Source organism: Fistularia commersonii, chromosome 24, assembly GCF_037954325.1.
Source record: "Fistularia commersonii isolate RoL2024-O1a breed Wild chromosome 24, RoL_Fcom_v1.0, whole genome shotgun sequence".
In the NCBI taxonomy this organism is placed as follows: Eukaryota; Metazoa; Chordata; class Actinopteri; order Syngnathiformes; family Fistulariidae; genus Fistularia; species Fistularia commersonii.
The window spans coordinates 9,292,570-9,312,665 of record NC_141307.1 but is presented as its reverse complement, the minus strand read 5'-3'; the positions used below and the strand labels follow the sequence as shown (position 1 = coordinate 9,312,665).

Genomic DNA, 20,096 nt, shown 5'->3' with positions numbered 1-20,096 from the left:
CTCCAAACATCCACAAGTCCTAATTCTTCCAACATATGTTTTGCTGCCCTGGATTTCCTGCTAATGGGCCCATAATCATAAGGAGTTTTATCCAATTTTACATTTAAAACACAATTGAAGTCTCCTCCTAAAATTATAGTACCTCTGGCTTCTCTTGCCATTACAGTTGCCACTTCTTTAAAGAAATTGGGGTCATCTTCATTAGGGGCATAGATATTCATGATAGTTAGCTCTACTCCACCTACTGTTCCCATAATAAGTATATATCTCCCCACTTTATCCTTCACTTCTCTCTGAATTGCAAAACTAATTGAATGACTAATTAAAATTGCTACTCCCCTCTTTCTGCTGTTTGAACAAAAAGCATAGAATACCTGTGCAACCCAGTCTCTCAATTTCTTATGTTCTACCTCATTTAAGTGAGTTTCCTGTTGTAACACTATTGAGCAATTACATTTCTTCAACTGAGTCAGCATTTTCTTTCTTTTTATAGGATTATTTAATCCTTTGACATTATAACTGACAATCCCTACCTCTGACATAAATCGGCATTTCTTATTTTCATTTTACCCTCCCCAGATTCACCTTTGCATAAAGTAACTATCCTGCCCTCGTAGTAACAAAAATCACTTGTGCCGACATGTCAAGGAAATAAGAACTCTTAAAACACAGAACAGAAAAAATAAAGTAAACATATGTGACTTCCAATAGTCCAGCTGAGTACAGAGATCTGTCCAGCTCCTGTTGTAATGCAGGCAGAGGGTTGTGATTTAAGATTCCCTCTGGGCAAAGTGCACTGAGTGCTGTCCAAACCACAGACCAAAGAAAAAAAACAAAATCTTTGGTGAGGCGGTGATCCCAACACGGGTCTCATCGTAAAAAAATATTAATTGAAAATAATAGCAAAGTTAACTCTCCTCTCCTCTCAATAACTTTACAATATGATTCACTTAACTTCAGCATATTTGGCTGTTTAAACTATGAACAGTAATACACATAGAACTTTAAGATTGACAGTAATAACGTTATCTAATTATCTTAACATTACCCGGGCACAGTACTCCTCATCATTTTAGTCCAGCAAAACAGCCCGCAGGTCTGCGGCGGACAGTGATGTGTCCTTTCTTTCTCTCTTCCCACCATCCTGTCTTGTATGTATCATGTATCTTTTGAGAGTTCCCATTCCAGTCTCTCTCTCTTGCGAACCTGCAACTCGATGCCGAGCTTCTTCAACGTTGGCACAGCATCCACCAGCGGAGGAAATGTTTTCACTCCCGACTCCAAGTTGATTCTCAGCTGCGCCGGATAGCGGCACATTGCCCGGATCTCCTTCTCCTTCAGCTGCTTGATCACTCATCGGACCCGCGTTCTCTTCCTCTGTATTTCTGGAGAGTAATCCTGGTTAAAGTAAATCACTCCCTTCTGGAACTTCACTCGTTTTTGGGCCCATGCTTGTCGCAGCACTGCTTCCTTTACTGTATAATCCAGAAACCTCACGATAATGGAGCGCGGCGGCGCTGAACTCGCAGGCTTTAGCCCCAGTGATCTGTGTGCCCTCTCGATTTTTATATTTAGCTCGAGCGGGAGTTGTAGCGCCGTCTCAATTAAGTTCCTCACAAAACCAATCATGCCACCTTTCTCACTTTCCTCGGGGACTTGATAAATTCTCAGATTGTTGCGGCGCATCCGGTTCTGTAGATCATCGCACATGTTCTTCAGGGCCGCCTCCCGTTTCAACAGGTGCCTCAGCATCCTCTCATGGCGCTGGCTTGTGTCTTCCACCTGGCATACCCTGGTCTCCGCTTCCTCAGTTCTCTGCTCTAGCTTCTCCATCCTTTGAATCAAGTCCGTGACCGACACCTCCAGTCTAGTTAATTGTTCCTTAGTGTCTGCAAATGCTTGCTTATTTTCTTTCCTCAACTCTTTCAACTCGCGAAGAATGTTCTCCATGTTCTGTTCATCCGTTTTTCCACTCACCTGGCTTGGGGAAGATGGCGGCCGATTTTTTCCTTTCGCTTCTTCTTGCTGTTTTTGCTGTTTTGCTGTGTTCCGTGTGTCTCTGACCGTGCTCATCCCAATCTGCAATGCTTCAGACTCACTTTTCCACCATTAAACTGTCAAGTATTTTTTCATAAACAGCCGAATACTACCAATTTTCGGGAGAGCTCAACTCCGTGCCTGTGTCTCAGTACATTGCGTCACCGGAAGCCCCATGTGGAGGATTTTTGCTACAAGTCTCACTAGTGTTTGGCTTGCAGCCGATGACCTACAAGACAGACGAACGGAAGATAGCATATACCATCAGTCTACTCTCCGGAGCTGCACTACGCTGGGGGTCGGCGGTGTGGCGGAGAGACGGACTGCCGTGCCGGTCCTATGCCGCTTTCACCGGCGAGATGAGAGAAGTTTTCGACCACCCTCTCCAGGGAGACGACGCAGCGAAACGCTTGGGCGACCTCACCCAAGGGGGACAGAGTGTGGCTGAGTATGCTGTTGAGTTTCAGACCCTGGCGGCAGCGTGTGACTGGAACGACCTGGCACTACGATACGCCTTTCAGAGAGGACTCAATGATGAGCTGAAGGACGAGTTGGCGGGGAGGGACGGACCTCCGGACCTGCATGCACTGATCAACCTCGCAATCCGGATAGACAATCGGCTCCGTGAGAGGCGGCGGGAGAAGAAAGCCCCGGGACCCCCTTCGTACCGAACCTCAGCCCTGCCTCGCCCCTATCCCGGCTCCCGTAACCCCACTTCACCACTCCGCCCGAATTCCAGCCCCGGGTCCCGCCGCGTCAGGGGAGGAGCCCATGCAGCTGGGCCGAGCTGGATAATAATGAATTTATGCATTGTGTGGATTTAAGATTGTGTATAATCACATCCATTTCAACATATTTCAACAAAAGAAATGGGCCTCAAAGAATTCCAAAGTAATTAACAACTTGTTCCAAAACCTTTCAATTGTGAGATATTTTTTTTTTTAAATAATGGCTTTATCTTTCATTCTTGCAACTGGATTTTAGTGATTTTATACATTGTGTGGATTTGATGTTGTGAAGAATCAGCATATTTAATCCCCAGACACCAGGTTTAATGAATTACAAATTTATTGACAGCTTCTGCCAAAAACCTTCATGTTGGTGAGATAAACACTTACCGTCCAACTGGCTCTTTATTTTAAACCTGAGGCTGGATTTAAGTAAATATAATATATATAGTGTAGATTCACGTCCTATCCAGTATATGTCAGCAACAGACACCAGCTTTAAAGAATCCAAAAGTTATTTACAGTTTGTGCCAAAAATCTTCATCTTGGTAAGATAAACACTCTTGACCAAATGGCTATTTCTTTCATTCATATGGCTAGATTTGAGTGAATTTATACATTGTGTTTATTTTGTATTGTGTAGAACCACATCCTTATCAGCAAATTTCATTACCAGACACCAGCTTAAAAGAATGAAAAAATGATTACAACTTATTCCAAATGACTTCAATTTGGTGAGATAAATACTTGATGTCCAACTGGCTTTATCATTTAAACCTGCGGCTGGATTATTGTAAATTCAACATATATTGTGTAGAATCACGTTCAATTCGACATATTTAACCACCAGACACCAGTTTTAAAGAATTCCCTTGATATTTAAAACATTTCCCAAGATGCTTCAACTTGGTGAGATAAATAATTTTGACCAAATGGTTCTATCTTTTAAAACACAGGGCTGGATTTCAGTAAATGTAAAATATATAATGCAAAGTCCCGTCCAATCCAGCATATGTCAGCAACAAACACCAGATTTAAAGAATGCCTTCAACTTGGCAAGATAAACATTTTTTACCAAATGGCTTTATCTTCCATTCTTGGGACTGAATTTGAGTGAATTTATACAATATGTGGTTTTAATATTGTGTAGTCATTCCTAATCAGCATATTCGTTCACCAGATCTTCTTCTTCTTCTTCTTTTGGCTTTTCCCTTCAGGGGTCGCCACAGCGGGTCAACTTTCTCCATCTAACTCTATTCTCTTATCCTCCTCTCTCACACCAACTACCTTCATATCCTCTCTCACTACGTCCATAAATCATTACATTACATTACATTACATTGCATTTGGCAGACGCTTTTATCCAAAGCGACTTACAATAGAGGACATAGGGACTGCAAATACACTTGCAAATACACCTGCAAAATACACGATGCACATGAAATATACAGAACAGTAAGCTTGGGTTAGTGAGCTTTTTTTTTTTGTTTTTTTTTTGACAAAGACATACACATACGTACACACACACACACACACACACACACTGCATAGCCTAACTTGCTGCCTAACCTGACTTGGGGCATCAGCGCAGTAAAAAGTCCTGAAAGAGAACAGTTTTTACCTGTTTCTTGAAGGTTGAGAGAGATGATGCTAGTCTTGTTGCTTCTGGAAGTTTGTTCCACCACTGAGGTAGTAGAACTGAGAACAGTTTTGCCTGAGATCGCTTAGAGCGAGCAAAAGGTACTGCTAGTAGGTTTGTATTAGAGGAACGCAGCTCTCTGCCGGGAGCATAAGGTCTTATCATTTCGTTCAGATATGCTGGACCTGTTCCTGAGGTGGTTTTGAATGCCAGGGTCAGGGCCTTATGCTTGACACTTGGTGGCTTCCAACTTCTTCTTCCCCAGGTAGTGTTGGAGTGAAGCTTCTCCAGCTGGCATTTGGTAGAGGTGATGGTGGGGATCTAGGTGGTCATTTCATGTTCTTTGACTGTTGTACTGGGGGGCTTTTCCAATAATTATTTGGAGGCACGAAACGGAGGCAGCCGCTGTCAAGCCTGCAGTAGCTCCCCCCCGTCGTTCCACCGAGATGCACCGATGATCATCTCCATTGCCATGGTAAAGGCTAGAGGGGATGTGGCGCAGCCTGCCCTGAAGCCCACTTCCAATGATCACCATGTTTTGTACTCTGTGGTTGTTTTACAGAATAAGAAATGCTGGAGGAAGCTTCTGACCAGGTTTGTGGTGGTTTCATGCACTTGGAAGAGGTTGAAGGCCTCCCAGATGACAGATGTGGGGATGGATTAAGAAGCCTTGGTTCGGTTGAGGAATAAAACATGCAGGTCTCTTCTGTACCCTTTGAGGATTTGATTTGTTATTGTGTTTCAGGTAAGTTTGGAGTGAGAAGTTATGACTTCTTATCGCAAAGACATGCACCGGGGGTTCAAGATATGTTTAAAGAGGAAAGAATTCACGCAGAGGTGCACTGTTTGTCAAAGCTTAATTTTGACATTGATTTTCAGTCCAGTCAAGGTGCTGTGAGACTTCAGTGTGTTGTTGGTGCTGATTGCCATCACCCTGTTCATAGGTGAAACTAAAAACTTGAATGTTGTATTTGAATATTTGACAATTTGATTAAAATAAGCTCAAAATGATCATTACAGTCTAAATCAGCTCATTTTAAAATGTTGATTTGAATAGGTGTCAGTGCCCAGTATCCAGATAAAGTGGGGCAAAACAGTATTTAGTCAGCCAACAATTGTGCAAGTTCTCCCACTTAAAAACATGATGGAGGTCTTTCATTTTCATCATTGGCACACTTCAACTATGAGAGACAGAAAATCACATTGTCTGATTTTTAACAAACTTATTTGGACATAATGATGGAGAATAAGGAGTTGGTCAGGAACAAACATTCATTGCAATACTTTCTTATATACCTTTTGCTGGCAATGACAGGTCAAAGGTTTTCTGAAAAGTCTTCATAAGGTATTCCAAGGGCGGGCAAACTTTTTGGCTCAGGGGCCGGATTGACTTTTAAAATTTGACAATATGATACATGTAAAACAAAAAATGTATTTGTGAACAGTACATATCAGACTCTTTTGATATTCGCTTTGAAAATAAAACCGACTTGGTTTTGAAGGCTCTGACATTTGCTTGCATTTCATTCACAAACCGTTTTTTCGGTTGGATCTTCACGTCCAGCTCATTCATGTGTGTCAGTAGGTCCACAGTAAATGTTAAATAACAAAGCCAATCCGTGTCATTCAGTTCAGGATAAATTCTCAAGAGTTCTGAAGTAGCTCCAAAAATTGATAATCTCCAGTTTGAGCTCCCACATTCGTTGATCCAACCATACATATCAAGCATGAATTCTGTACCAATCTTTGATGGGCAAGATGTGGCCTGTTTAAGAATAAGAATAAGAATAAGAACACCTTTATTTATCCCAAAGGAAATTGTTATGCCAGAGTTTCAAGTAAAACATAACAATAATAAATAATAGTCGGAAGGAGGGAGAATAAGAAATACAAATAAAACCATAAAGTGTCAAAGGCAAGGCTATAAAGTGTTTTAAGGTCTTAAAACGTACAAAGATTTGAATATCCCCTTCGGCTGAAGGGTTTGCCTACCCTTGATGTATTCACAGGGTTTTTACACACTGTTGCTGGTAGTTTGGCCCATTCCTCCATGCAGACCTCTTACCTCTTGTAGATCCTGCCTACAAAGCCACTCCTTCATTGCCCGGGCGGTGTGTTTGGGATCATTGTCATGCTGAAACCCAGCCACGTTTCATCTTCAATGCTCCTGCAAATGGAAGGAGATTTTCACTCCAAATCTCAGAATCCATGGCCACATTAATTCTTTCCTTTCAGCCTTTCTGATCAGTCGTTTGGTCCCTTTGTAGAAAAACAGCCCCAAAGCAATACTTCACACTGGCAATGGTGTTATTTTGAATGTGATTCAGCATTCCTTCCCCCAGCTACGACACACTTAGCTTTTACTAAAAAGTTGTATTTTGGTTTCATCTGACCATAGGACATTCATAGTCCTCTTTTGGATCATCCAAATGCCCTCCAGTAAATTTAGATGACGCGATGGGACACATGCTATCTCAGTAGAGGGACACATCTGGCACTTCAGGGTTTGAGTACCTGGCAGCGTAGTGTGTTACTGATGGTAGCCTTTATTACTTTGGTCCCAGCTCTCTGCAGCTTATTCTCTAGGTCCCCCTGTGGGCGTCTCATCATTTTGAGCCCTCGGGGTGAGCTCTTGTGTGGAGCCCAAGATGGAGGGAGATTATCAGTGGTCTTGTATGTCTTCCATTTTCTAATAATTGCTCTCACAGTTGATGTCTTCACACCAAGCTGCTTTCCTAGTCCAGATTCAGTCTTCCCAGCCTGGTGCCGGTTTACATTTTTGTTTATGGTGTCCTTAGACAGCTCTTTGGTCTTGGCCTGATTGAGTTTGGAGTGTGACGGTTTGAGGTTGTGGACAGGTGTCTTCTATCCTGGTAACCAGTTCAAACAGGTGCCATTAATACAGGTAAGGTGTGGAGAACAGAGGGGCATCTTAAAAAAGAAGTTACAGGTCTGTGGGAGCTCTGTGATATCTTGTTTATTGGTAACCAAATACTTATTTTACTGAAGAATTTACCAGTTAATTTATTAAATCTCTTTAACCCCAGCACTGTCTCTCATAGTTGAATAGCAACAGAGAGTGAAATGTTCAAAGCCAAAAATGACTCGGATTGGGACAAAGTGGGGATAAAAAATGGATGAACTTTTCCTTGTTTTATTCATTATGAACATTTTCCATCAGCCGTGTTACAGGCACTGCTTTTCCAGGACATATTTGCAAATGTTAACAGTATGTATCTAATTAAAAGTTTAAAAAAAAAGGGTTAATGTGTAAATATCTCGTTACAATGTGAACACCTGCAGTTTACAGACAAGTGCAGCTTATGTGTTTGTGTTTTTACCCACTGTGGTTTATATTCAGATGAGCTCCAGATGTCCAGATGTCACTTTCTAGGACTTTCAAGTTGCACAACAGTGCTCATTATCACGGCATCTCCTCTGGTCCTGCTCACTCTAGGTGAACAGCAGGGGGTCCAGGGCGGGTCGGTGTTGGATCTCAGGTAAGACAGAACAACAAGGTGCTCAGAGGACGTCAGTCACTCCTACAGAGCCAGGATGGAAGATCTGTACCCAGGGTCCTGTGGTTCTTTGTTTTCCTGCAGACGGGGATGATGTTGGAGGTCTTGGAGCAGACCGGCGCACAGAAGGAGACTCCTGGGCTGCTGGGTGACTGGACTTGGACCTGATTCATCAACAGTGTGTCAGAACTTCTCTCCATTCCTCTCTTGGTATTGCAGTATCTCTGGGAACGGTGCACCCCCCGCTTTTGTGTCCGATGTCAAGGTTGCCGTGGCCTCCAACAACGTCATACGTAACCAACACACACGGGATCCAGATCTTGTCTGTGCCCTGCGGGACCAGCGACACTGTCCCCGTTGTTTCTGCCGGTAGGGAGCGGTAGATAGCGACACAAGAGCGTGTCTGCCTGAAACCCTGTCCCTACCATTCGCCCCGTGCAGCCCGATAAAATCCCACTATGGACCAGAACTGAGCCTAAATGGATCGCATTTGAAAGGGATGGATTGCCCCCGATAGACTGTGTCAGACTGGGCTCAGGGGGAAGTTCTCCCGGCCGTAGAGCGGCAGAAACCCCTCGCGGCATCAGGAGGACGGACGGAACGTGTTCCGGTTGTCCTCTGACTTCTTCGTGAAAATTGAAGCGTCCGTGTCGTTTTCGGCGTCCCGGCCCGTCAGAACTCAGAGTTGACGGTTTTTTGACGGAGTGTGTGTGTGCGTGTGTGCGCGTGCGTGTGTGTGTGTGTGTGTGTGTGTGTGTGTGTGTGTGTGTGTGTGCGCGCGCGAGAGGGATCGCGTGTGAGCTCCCGGAAGAGTCCGCGTGGGTTCCCCCCCGACTGAGAACGGCGTGCGTGTGAAAGCGGTCCGTGCGCGGGATGCGTGCGACTCATACTTACCTGGCAGGGGAGATACCGTGATCAAGAAGGTGGTTCACCCAGGGCGAGGCTCAGCCATTGCACTGCGGCTGTGCTGACCCCTGCGAATTCCCCAAATGTGGGAATCTCGACTGCATAATTTCTGGTAGTGGGGGACTGCGTCCGCGCTCTCCCCTGTCGTGCTGTTCAAGAGCAAGTCTGTGTCGCTGGAGGCCGGGTTCACTGTTTATGGTCGCGCGCGTCCACCCTCCCTGGCCGGGCTGTGACCCAACCAGGGAGTTGTCGTTGCACATGGCAGGTGCACCGCGAAAGCGTGGATTTACGATCGGGCCAGAAAACAATCCAGAGTGTCCAAGTCCCTGAAATGCTCCTGCTTCTTGATCTCCACTCCCTGTAGCCTCACCGTTCCACCCGAGTTCCTCTCATCCCCACACATGTATGCTGTCTTGCTGCGACTAACTTTCGTTCCTCTCCTTTCCAGAGCATACCCCCACCTCTCTATAGTTTCACCGAGACACTTTACAGTTTATAGTTTATTTTGATTTCTAATTCTGCCTTTTATTATTTATTACTGTTATATTTTCTGGAACTCTGGCACAACAGTTTCCTTCGGGATTAATAAAGTTGTTCTTATCTTATCTTATCTTATCTTATCTTATCTTATCTTATCTTATCTCGACCTCCACCTGTTTTCTGCTCTCACTACAGATCACAACGGCATCTGCGAAGGTCACGGTCCATGGAGATTCATGTCTACCCTCATCCGTCTGCCCGCCCGTCCGTCACCATTGCGAACAAGAAGGGGCTCAGGGCCTATCCCCGATGGAGTCCCGCTTCCACCTTGAATTTCTCTGGTACCGTCTTACAGCACACCGCACGCACCACTGTCTCCCAGCTAGCATACATGTCCTGCACCAGTGTAACACACTTCTCTGCCGCTCCAGACTTCCTCATTGGGATACCAGAGCTCCTCTCTTGGCAACCTGTCGTACGCCTTTTCGAGGTGTACAAAAAGGCAATGCGGCTCCCGCCGGCCCCCTCTGTACTTGTCTATGAGCATTCTGGGCGCAAATACTGCATCTGTGGTACTCTTCCCTTTTTCCATGTGTATTTTATTTAATTTTCTCTTTCTCTTGTCATGAACTGTCCCGCCGTACATACCAGTCCTGGTATGGCCTTTGGCAGCTCCCCCTTTACCTGAGGCTGCAGCCGAAGATAAAGAGTGTCTGATGATTTTTGGTTAGAGTAGCCTTGGGCGCCACTGGCTGTAATCATGGCGACTAAATAGAAGGAGCTCCTGGCAGATGTGGAAATGAAAGGAGGTGGACGGCTGCTTATAAAATGCCCTTCCGCGCGGTCATCTCTCGTTTACGGCCATACCACCCTGAACACGCCCGATCTCGTCTGATCTCGGAAGCCAAGCAGGGTCGGGCCTGGTTAGTACTTGGATGGGAGACTGCCTGGGAATACCAGGTGCTGTAAGCTTTTTTATGTTCGTCCTCTCTGTCCCCAGCAGGGGGCGCTGTCTCCCAAGAGCGCCAACATTTCACACACGGACACACGCCGCTCATTCCCTTGTGTCTGTCCCACCGGAGTCACCGTGAAGCCCGGCGCCACACGCGCTCGCTCAGTCATAGTTCCCCGCCTTACCTTCTTCGGTCACTTTCCGTTGTCTCGCCGCCTGCCTCCGTCCGTCGCTCGCCGCCTTTCTCGTCATCCCCTTACAGTATTTCTCCATGTGTGCTGAATTTCTTTTTCTCTCGTTTGTGCCTCTCGCTGTTGAATAATCCAGCCGCTGACCTCCGTACCGCTGGCTCTCCTAGACACTTCCATGCCTCCACCTGTACGCTACGTCATCGGGACCCACTGCCTTTGAACTCCTCATCCTCTTCGATGCCCTCCTCGCTTCTTTTTACACTTGTCTCTTCTCCTTTTGCGATCGCCAGTAATCAGCGCTTCTACCCTTGGCTCTCTTTCATTTTTCCCCATTCATTCATCAGATTCCTAGGAGTCTGGTTGTTGAAGTCCTGGGTTTACTTTGATGCTTTGGCGTCCTGTCGTGGGGCCGTGCACCACGTGACCGGGCAGATGCGGAAGATGCATCAGCCATGTTTTTTTTTTGTAAAGCAGGAACATCGGCCTCCACGGGGACCTCCGTCTCCGGGGCGAGACGGAGGTCTTATCTTATCTTATCTTGACCTCCACCTGTGTTCTGCTCTCACTGCAGATCACAACGGCATCTGCAAAGGTCACGGTCCGTGGAGATTCACGTCTACCCTCATCCGTCACCGTTGGGAACAAGAAGGGGCTCAGGGCCTATCCCCAACAGAGTCCCGCTTCCACCTTGAACTTCTCTGGTCCCGTCTTACAGCACACCGCACCACTGTCTCCCAGCTAGCATACATGTCCTGCACCAGTGTAACACACTTCTCTGCCATAGGATACCAGAGCTTCTCTCTTGGCAACCTGTCGTACGACTTTTCAAGGTGTACAAAAAGGCAATGGGGCTCCCACGGGCCTTCTCTGTACTTCTTTATGAGCATTCTCGGCGCAAATACTGCATCTGTAGTACTCTTCCTTTTTCCATGTGTATTTTATTTAATTTTCTCTTTCTCTTGTCATTAACTGTCCCGCCGTGCATACGAGTCCTGGTATGGCCTTTGATAGATCCCTCTTTACCTTAGGCTTTAGCCTTAGGCTGTAGCCTAAGGTAGAGAGTGTGTGATGATTTATGGTTAGAGCAGTGTAGCACCCAACCTCTCAGTTAATGTAGTGATAGTACAATGGTTACGGCCCTGGGAACGTTACTTAGATGAAATTTGTAATGGTAAATAGGAGAAACAATAATACCTAATTCTTTGATAACTTAAACTTATTTATGCTTTTTGATTATAGCGGTGCCTCCCTCTCCTAAGGATAAAATATGAATTAAGACAAACACAGATCTCTTTAAGTACAAATTTAAAGTTTAGTTTCACAAAATTAAAAGAAAGAAAAATGAAATAAAATTGGTAGTGCGTTCATTTGAGATTTTGTCGCTTTGCAACTACATAAACATATTCAAAAACCATGTACATCCCTTCAAGTTCAGTCCAGTTCAAAAACCATAACCTTAAAGTCCTTTTTGTTTTTCTCAGAAAGTTCAATCGTGGTAGGCCTGATTCGATGCTCGGGATCGTTGGACCAGAAAAACAGAAAATGTCCGTTTCACTTGTTCACAAGCCCCAAAATAAAATGCATGTGCTTTGATGTACTCACTAATCCTTTTGGTGTCGAAGCAATGGATAGTCAAATGTTGTCCATCACCATGCGATTCCCTCTCGGCAAACGGGTTAGCAATGACTTGGCATCACGGCATCACGAAGTGCACTCGGTGAAACTCATCGGTTAAGCCTCAGCAGAAACGTCCAGAGAATTCCTCTCGGTCCACTGAGCATCAAAGGTCTCCAATTCCAAGCTCATATACTTTACATACAGAGTATGAAATTAACTCGCGGTAAAATGCTAACAATGCTAACGCTCGATTAGCATCGCATATGTGCACTTAAACATATCGTCTAAGCATAAAAATCATATACATCGAGTACTCACTCATCACAGGGTTAAATAGTCGAAAACAGCAACGTAGACTCTGCATCCACAATGTTTTATGACCATTCTCCTTTCAGCTTAGCTTCACAAACTTCCCTCGGCAAACGCAGCAGTCGAATGCCTCGCGCCTAGATGTTCTATTGCCTTCCTCATTCAGATCCCGCCCTCACGCATGGAATTGGACACTAAGTGTACATCAACCAATACAATTCAAGAAAATACCATACTGACACTTAACAAGTTCGGATGCAAACAAAAGCACATGTTGAGCTGTACGTTTCACACAAGCTTGTGGCGATTAAAAGCACGATTCCCAAATAAATGACAAAAACCTTAGATAAGATTAAACCTTGTTTTTAACCATTTATGAACACATTTTAAACATGAAATATGAAATGTTTTACAGCCATTTCAGTCTTATTTAATTTTACTTAAATGTTAAAACATCTTTACATTTTAGCCTGTATGGTCTGTAATGAAATTTTAGACGGGCTACATCCTCCCCCTTCTAAAAGGTGTAGATGTCCTCATCTAACTGTACTGTTTAGACTTAGATCTGTAGGGGCATGTTTTAGGATGTTTCACAAGATCAGGGTTTCCTCTGGCACTGAGGTTCAAGTGAATGACCATGCTCTGGTGCACAATAGTCACAGGTTCCCCAGCTTGAGTTCCAGGTTTATCATAGGTCAAGCGGATCACTGGTTTTACTTCACGCATTGACTTTCTGCTTCTAGGGCTCGTTTGAGTTCTCAACTCCACATTAGTGTCTTCAGCTGTATCATTAGTATCTGCGTCCTCGTTGGAGGACTGATATTCCTCTTCCTGTGAACTGACAGAATGTACTTTCTCCACCTCCGGTTCACTCTCAGATGAGGGGAAATTTTCAAAGGGAGTATGCTCTGGGGTGGTTCGGTCTGGTATGGACAGTGGTTTCCTGACCTTATCATAGGTTGGGCACTCGTAGACACACTCATACTCAGATTCAGAGTTTGAAGAGATGTCAGATGTCTGATCATTTTGGTGATGTGTTTGATGTCTTAGAGTATGTTGTCTCCTGGTAACTGGTGTTCTGACTCTTTTAGTTTGTTCAGAGTTATCGGGAATCCTGACAAGATAACCAATTTGTAGAAGGTGGTCTCTGTGTTGAGTTTTGACACTTCCAGTTCCTTGTTCGGGTTTGACTCTGTCTACAGGTAAGTTGGAAAACTTTTTAATCACAATATAGGGTGTGGATTTCCATCTATCTTGTAGTTTATGTTTCCCAGTGAGGCCAACATTTCTTACGAGGACTCGGTCTCCTTTTTTTAGAGGTTGGTCTCTTACTGGTTGATCATAACAGGTTTTGTTTCTCAGATGGCTCTTGGTTGCACACTCTGCAGCTAAATGGTAAGCTTTTTGGAGTTCTTTTCTCATTTTGTCCACATACCGTAGGTGCGACGTCTCTGAATTACCGTCGAGAGTTGTACCAAAACAGAGGTCAACAGGCAATCTGGCATTGCGCCCGAACATTAAGTAGTATGGGGAATATCCAGTGGACTAATTTTTAGTGCAGTTATACGCATGTACTAACTGACTGATATGTTGACTCCAGTTTTGTTTCTGCACATTTTCAAGAGTTCCAAGCATTGAGAGAAGTGTTCTGTTGAAATGTTCTGGTTGAGCATCACCTTGCGGATGATAAGGTGAGGTGCGCGACTTTCTTACTCCAAGCATGGATAAGAGTTCTTTTATAAGGCGGCTTTCAAAATCTCTTCCTTGGTCTGAATGTATTCTAGCGGGTAGTCCATAATGAACAAAGTACTTTCCCACAATACTTTGGCAACTGTAACTGACTTTTGGTCCTTTGTAGGAAATGCCTGAGCATACCTTGTATAACAGACTTGGGCATTGTACGGCCCACGGGCCACATCCGGCCTGCGGGATGGCACTGACGGGCCTGTATGACAGACCTGGGCAATGTATGGCCCGGGCCACATACCTTTGGTTGACTCTGACCGCCAGTGTAAGGTTAATTGGAAATTACAAAATAAACATACTTTCTAATTTCACCTCATTCATGGGCTAAAGCTGCACTGCTTTTATTCTGAAGTTGTTGTTTTTTTAATTCACGCACATAATGACGTAATGCGTATATCAAGACATGCGCGCGATTGAATCACAAGACAACTTTCACCCTCGAAAATGTCCGCTCAGGCTAAAAAAAGAAAGGTAGATGCCGAATGTAGGATTTTCACCAAAAATTGGACAGCTAAGTATTTATTTACTGAAGTTGGAGGTAAAGCTGTGTGTTTAGTTTGCGGGGAGTAGATCGCCGTGTTTAAGGACTACAATTTGAGTCGGCATTACCAGACGAAACATGCAGAGAAATATAAAAACCTGACTGATGACGAAAGAACGCGGACATCGGAAGCTTTGCTAGCTAAGCTGCAAACGCAGCAAGACTTTTTTACCAAGCTTCATACATCCAGGGATGCAGCAACCAAGACCAGCTTCGTGATATCCCACAAAATAGCCAAAAACAGCAAGCCATTCGCAGAGGGGGAGTTTGTGAAAGAGTGCTTGGTAGACTCTGCAGCACTAATATGCCCTGAAAAAAAAGCGGCATTTGAGCAAGTCCCGCTGTCCAGGCGAACTGTGGCGAGAAGGATCGAGGACATTGCGGGGAATCTGGAGCTACAGCTGCAACGTGAAGTGCCAAGTTTTGACTTTTTCTCCTTGGCTTTGAACGAGAGTTGTGATGTCCGCGACACAGCCCAGCTACTCGTATTTGTCCGTGGGATAGCGCCGGACTTCAAGATTACGGAGGAGCTGGCAGCAATGCGGTCGTTAAAAGGGATGACGACAGGGAGCGATCTCTTCACTGAGGTAAATGCTTGTATGGACACGTTGGGACTGAAATGGGACAGACTGGCAGGTGTCACCAAGGACGGTTGTCCAAATCTTACAGGGAAAAATGTCGGACTTTTAAAACGCATGCAGGATAAAGTGACTGAAATTGACCCTGATCAGAAATTGGTATTTTTACATTGCATTTTACACCAACATGTGTTGTGCACATCAGTGCTAAAAATTAACCATGTTATCGATGTTGTTACTATAATAGTTAACTTCATCAGGGCGCGGGCACTGAATCACAGACAGTTTATAACACTTCTGGAGGAGCATGAGAGTGAGCACAGTGACATTGGCTACCACACTTCTGTGAGATGGCTCAGCCTGGGCAAAGTGCTAAAAAGAGTCTGGGATCTGAAAGCAGAAATCCAGGAGTTTTGTGAGACAAAAGGCAAGGCCATCCCAGAGCTTGCAGATGAGGACAGGATGGCAGATTTGCATTTGCTGTTGACGTGACTGCACTGATGAATGAACTGAACACCAAGCTGCAAGGCAAGGGCCTTTTTGTGCATGAAATGCACAGCCTGGTGAAGGCTTTCATGAGAAAGATACAGTTTCTTTCAAGACAACAGGAGAGCAACACTCTCACTCACATGCAAACCCTGAAAGAAGTCACACCATCAGCTGATAACCTCTGCAGGTACTCATCCATGTGAGGAGCATTGTATGGTGAGTTTTCAAGGCGATTTGAGGATCTTAGAACAATGAAGGATGAAACGCACATGATTTCCTCTCGCTTCCGTATGGATGATGCACCCAGTGATATTCAGCTGGAACTCATCGACCTGCAGTCTGATGTAGTACTGGCAGAGCACTTTAAGTCAGGATCTCTGCTGGATTTCTACTCTTCTCTCAAGGAGGAGAACTTTCCAAACATTAGGAGACATGCTCAGAAGATGTTTGTTCTCTTTGGCTCTACCTACATTTGTGAACAAACATTTTCAATGATGAAGTTTACAAAATCCAGGTATAGATCCTCTCTCACTGATGATCATCTGTCAGCTGTGCTTCACATCTCCACTTCAGACATTGAACCTGACTTAGATGCACTCGTTAAAGCCCAGCAGAGATTAGATTTCTCTCACTGAACAAGAAAGAAGAACTTTAAAACACCAAATGAGGTAGTTAGACCACAAATGTAGGCATGTTAAGGCACCAGATAACAGTGAACTGGGACACTTTTTCTCAAAATCACATTTCAGTGACAGTCAATATGGAACTCATAATGTGTTTTGAAGTGAATGTGACTGAAAATGTTCACTAATATGAGTCACAAATAGTAAAAAATGTTAAAATTTTGTCTACCATTGTGCTGAGAAATTTGAATGAATAAATTTTTGTAAGGCAACCTCATTTTTTCATTGCTTAACTTTAACATATACTCTTGCCAGCTTGTCAAAACAGTGCTATTTACTGCTTTTTATAGAGAAATACAATTAATATTATGCAGAATTGAGTTCAGCCTTTTGGCCCGGCCCTCCACAATATTTTATGTTTCTTATGTGGCCCCATGGAAAAAAATAATTGCCCACCCCTGGCCTAATGGGCTGTATGCCATGAGTCATGTTATGCTCTGGTATAAAAGTCATGGCGCTTCCTAATCGGCCCAAATTGCATGTGCCACACCAGTGTTGGGGCAGATACAGAAATGCTCATCTGCCACAAATCCATACATGTGTTTTTGGGCATGGATAACCGTATTTATGTGGGAATGCGAAAATCCTCCATGGCGGAATACCAAATTTGGTGAGGTTTGTTTCAATACCCAATAATGGTTTGAGGGCAGTCATATTCATGGCGCACGCATCCATTCTCCACTTTCCAACCTCACATATACTATTACTATAGTAGTCATAAGTTTTCCTAACTAGTCTATCCGTTTCCATATTTAGCACACTTAAGTTGGCCCAGATAATGATCCTTTTTACCACACTGTCGTTTCATGCAAAATGGTGGTGTCTTTTTCATTTTAATTAGAATGAATCCCTCAATAACAGCTCTGTTGGTTGCCATAGAATAATTAGCTGGCAATCGCCAATTTGATGGATTGTAAGGCAGAAAGGGAAGGACTGAGGTATTTGTTATATTCTGAAAAATTCAAAATCTCTGATTCAGTCCTTGGGAATACACCCATATTATGGACAAGGTTTCACGTTCATTAATTGGATGAGGTTGTATAGTCGGGTTAGGAGACACTGATATTGGCATTACAGTACAAACATAACAATCAGTTTGGTCTCCTGCTGTTATATTTATCAATCGCCACCAGAGACTGTCACGATGTGGAGCATTGTTCTCATTTCATAGTTCTTTATAAGTTTGAGATAGGCCCTTCTTTACTCATCAGACTTGTCATTGTTTGTCTCTGCCTTCTCCTGCTGGGTTGGGTGCTCCTGTTTTGGCTGGCTCATCCTGGATCCTTCCAACCTAAACGGTTAGGGATCTGGTGGTTTCTTCACTAATGCAGCCGATGCCTTGAGACGAGTAAGACTATCCTTCTTACTCCCCTTTGTAGTCAGCCTTCCCCTCTAGCCAGTGTTAGTAGGATCAACAGGGAGTACCTTACAGTGTGATTATGAATCCAAGTGGATCGTTCCGCAGTTTTCACTGCAGTCGGCGTGGTCAGAAGTACTTGGAATGGTCCTTCCCAGCGTGCTGAACTCCAACAGCTTCTCTTTATGACTTTCACGAAGATCCAATCACCAACTCGGACCTTCACCTGTGGAGCAGATTGAGATTCAGGCAGATCATTTGTGTCTGTTACATCTCGTTGCCTTAGTGTATTTCTAATGTATTCCACTAAGTTTCTTCTGTGTGGGCCTTCTCTAGGTCTGGATGTGTCATCGGTAACCTGAATGGTCCACCATGTATTATCTATAATGGTGTCAAACCATTCACAATGGTAACTATGTGCATAGACATTTTTATCATATATATGCACTCGTGCCATGTCTTTCCTGTATGTTCCATACATTTTCTTAGTATGTTTTTTACTGTTTCATTTGTTCTTTCCACTAACCCTGCAGTTTGTGGATGATAAGAACAATGTCTCTTTAAGTCAATATCCATAACTTGAGGTTAATGGTGTAGAAGTGTTTTGACATAAGTACCTCCAGCCCTCCTGTTGACACATGGGAAGGCCCATGAGTCAAAAGAGCTGCTGCTCTAAATAATGATTTGGGTAGGTTCAGTTTTGCATTTGTCACCAAATTCCAGAGAAGTTTGTTGCTTCCCGGAATTGTCTTTCAGCAGCTGACTAGTTTTCTTGTGCACCCATTAGTACATAATTGTCAGAAATGATAGTGTAGAAGCCAGTGTTTCAGCATGCATGCTGTATTTTTCTGTCTCCTTAGCTATTTTGTCAGCAAGGGCATTTCCTTTTGAAAAATTATCTGTTCTACAAACCACACACAACCATTAGGTAGTGGTGTGTCTTGCAAATCTGGTCTCGGTAGAACTACTTGTGATGTTTCTGTTATGCAATCATGAGGTGTGCCATCTATTGGTAAAGGTAAAAATGTAGCTGGATTGAGTTGTGTACATTGTTTGATGGTAAGATGTGGTTGACTTAGCAGCACCGCTGTAAAATTGATTTGTCAATTTGAGACAATTTGCTTGCAGTAGGAGAACATCAACTGCATGTGATATTGATAGTTCAAATGGATGAACTACATCAGCCGAATTTTCTACAGCTAGAGCGGCTGCTGCTACTGCTTGTACATATGGTGGGAAAGCCCTAGCGACACTGTCCAACTGTTTTGAGTGGTAAGCTACTGGTCTAAATTTATCCCCACATTTCTGTAAGAGTAAGAACATCATGTGTGACTGTTTACAGTCCACAGTTAGGATACATGGGTTCTTGTTGTGTAGATGTGCAAGTACGGATACACTACAAAGTTGTTGTTTGATTTCCGCAAACACTCCATCTGCTTCTGGTGTCCAGGTGAGAAAACATCATTCATAGCCAATGGGTTTTCACATACCACTTTCAAAAGCGGTGATGATTGCAAATTCTGCGATGAATGCTGTACAATAATTACATAAACCAAGGACAGACACCATTTCTTTCTTTGTTCTTGGTTTAGGAGCTTTCTTCACAGCGTTTTTTCCTGCTTCAGGCCGTAAATCAGCAATGACCTTTTGAATTTCTGCTGCAAAAATTAATGGACTTTCTACATACCCCTGTGGCATTCAGGTGTCCCGTGGCGGAAGCCACAAAAACGGACAGAAGCCACAATAAATGCCTTTATAGCAAATGTATGCGACACATGCAAAAAACCCAACCTTATAAGCTTTCCGTATTATTAAGGAAAATAGCAGTATTTTACTCACTCAAATTCTGATGATTTGTAGACAAAATCCATCCTCCTTCCTTTCCTCAAATAAAGTTCTATTATCCTGTCGCACAGATCATCCCTGCGCTTCGTCTCCAAGCACTCCCAGCAATACAATTTGCAGTGTACCTCGGAGCCTGTGACCCAGGGGTACCGGTCGTAGTTCGTGGCTTGGAAATGTTGGACAAATCCTTTTCCTGTTTGTGACAGGTTCACGAGCCTAGGAGTTGCCCGACCTTTCTTTACTATGTCCAGCTTTTCTTCAAAAAGAAAATCACTTTAACAATATGTTAGTAACTAAATCTGTTTCTTCTCCTCCTGCAGCCATTGTGGGTTGAAAAAAAACAAATTAAACAAACACAACTATATTTCTGTTCACAACTCGCTAGTACGCTTCTCCTCAAAATCTACGCCAGCTCAAAATCTGATTGGTTGAAGCAACAGCATCATCAACACTTTTTTTGCGTAAAGGGCTTGCAGAACC

At 43.9% G+C, this 20,096-nt stretch overlaps 1 long non-coding RNA gene and 2 other non-coding genes across 3 annotated transcripts; all 3 read left to right on the top strand.

The window, feature by feature from the left end:
- The first annotated feature begins 8,187 nt into the window (after nucleotides 1-8,187).
- On the top strand, nucleotides 8,188-19,770 carry LOC147220322 (uncharacterized). The gene is made up of 3 exons (XR_015108051.1): nucleotides 8,188-8,291; nucleotides 9,504-9,649; nucleotides 19,688-19,770. It is a non-coding gene; the product is annotated as an uncharacterized LOC147220322 (long non-coding RNA).
- LOC147220324 (U1 spliceosomal RNA) lies at nucleotides 8,809-8,972 on the top strand. Its single transcript, XR_015108164.1, has one exon. It is a non-coding gene; the product is annotated as a U1 spliceosomal RNA (small nuclear RNA).
- LOC147220323 (5S ribosomal RNA) lies at nucleotides 10,162-10,280 on the top strand. Its single transcript, XR_015108485.1, has one exon. It is a non-coding gene; the product is annotated as a 5S ribosomal RNA (ribosomal RNA).
- Nucleotides 19,771-20,096: the final 326 nt, after the last annotated feature.